We start from the raw sequence: 1,969 nt of genomic DNA, 5'->3' as shown, positions 1-1,969 counted from the left end.
AGAGACCTTAATCTTGTTCAAATTTCCTTGTTCAAAATCAATTCAAGCTCCATACCCAAGCAAGCTTTGTGTCAAATATTGTTATCCACAACTAAAAAATTATGGAGCGGAATTTTTTTCCACCAGTGACAGTGAAATTGTCCAAATGTCATAGCTTAATTTCATGTCGTGAGCATTTTTGATTGATGTAAGAACATACACTTTTTCTCTCTCAAAACTTACTGACCAGAATTTTTAACACTTTTTCTGCAAATGACTTTGAATTTATCCACCATCTCTAGAAAGGAACGGAAGGTATTGTTCATTTATGAATGTGGCATGTTTTACTTAGTCTAGGACTAAGTAACACCAAAAGCAGTCTTCTACATGTAATATTCAGCAATGATAAAATGTTAAAAGATCAGGTCAAATTTCAAGGTCAATAGGTCGAATATCATAGCACACTCAGAAATTTTTGACACAGGTAATGCACTTGTCAAATATGAATCTCCCATTCAAAAGTTGTCACCAATGTTAAAAGTTTTGAAAATGAAGTCAAACTTCAAGTGAACGCAGCTCTGTTAAGGCGCACTACGAAGAGGTCAACGGCATAAATACATACTTTTTTAAACTGAATTTATTTTTGTAAAGCTACATTATTATCACAGGACTTTAATATTAATTGAAATAATTTAATTTTGTTTGTATTCTAGCCTCTGATTGGTTAATATCCAAAAAGGAACACAAATTATTTCTGTATAACCTGGTTTGGTATGGGGACACACCCCCCTGACAACCAGCTGAATCATCTGTATCCATACAATCCTCTCATTTCCAGTCCTCGGGATTCATGGAAAATTCCAGATTTAATGAATGTACGTTTAACAATAATTCGATCTTACCACATGTAAACAACCAACATGGCTGCTAGGCCTATGTATCAGTTTTTACCTCCCCTCGATTCCCATCACTTCCGTTACTTCCGTTACTACGGTTGTATTATTGAGCGGCAAATTTGAACTAATAAAAAGTAACGAAATTTTACACCCATAGTTATTTAATGATTTTAAAATTAAATTATAAGGAATGACTCTAATTCTTGGACAAATTATTCGCGTATAACCTGGTTTGGGTCAGTTTACGCTGTTTTATAATCCGCTTCGCGGATTATAAAGCGTAAACTGACCCAAACCAGGTTATAGGCGAATAATTTGGCCAAGAATTAGAGTCATTCCTAAAATAACATTGTATACGCCGCTCTGTATGGAATTTGGTTTGGTCACGTTATTTGAAAGTCATGTGATAAATGTTTGTAATGTGTACTGTATGTAGGTCATGAACAAATTTCAATATCGAAAGGGCATACCCTGATTAAAATAATAAAAAAGTAATAAATTGTTTCTACATGTCTCGTAGTTTATGGAAAGTGTTTCTGTGTTAAATAGAATTCGCATTTTATTAGTTTAAATTTCAAGTTTTTTAGTTTTGTCGAAATATGTGTGACCTTTACTAAGTATTTTGTGTATTTATGACGTAATGCTCTCGATTTCAAAGTAAAGGAATGTAACCGTTATGTACATTTAAAAAATGGTCAAGATCTATTTAGTGTATACCCATGCGAAAGGCGATTTAATGAAGCACTTTGGCCTGAAACATGCAAACCCTGTATAATAAAACTTGTTAGAATTAATTCAATACATTCTCTCGATAGTTTTTAAATAAAGGCACTAAACAAAGATTTCAGGTTTGTATTAATGGCCTATCTAACATTTGCAAATAATATCCTGTTTAATAATAAAATGCATTTTCACTCTGAAAAAATTAATTGATCCGCCTCTCATTGCACATAAAATGCGTCAAATTTTACGACGATGATGTCATGTCGACAAGTGCATTGTGATCAGTGACTTGTTTATATCTTGCTGTGTGGGATTTAATTAGCGATAAAAATGAATGCAGTGGTAAGTTTTGGTGAAGTTCATTCTTATAC

This window comes from Saccostrea echinata, unplaced genomic scaffold (assembly GCF_033153115.1).
Source record: "Saccostrea echinata isolate AGI-Se365-2 ecotype Australia unplaced genomic scaffold, CSIRO_AGI_Sech_v1 ptg000044l, whole genome shotgun sequence".
NCBI classification, from domain to species: Eukaryota; Metazoa; Mollusca; class Bivalvia; order Ostreida; family Ostreidae; genus Saccostrea; species Saccostrea echinata.
The sequence above is the reverse complement of the archived record's forward strand: the minus strand, read 5'-3'. Positions refer to the sequence as shown.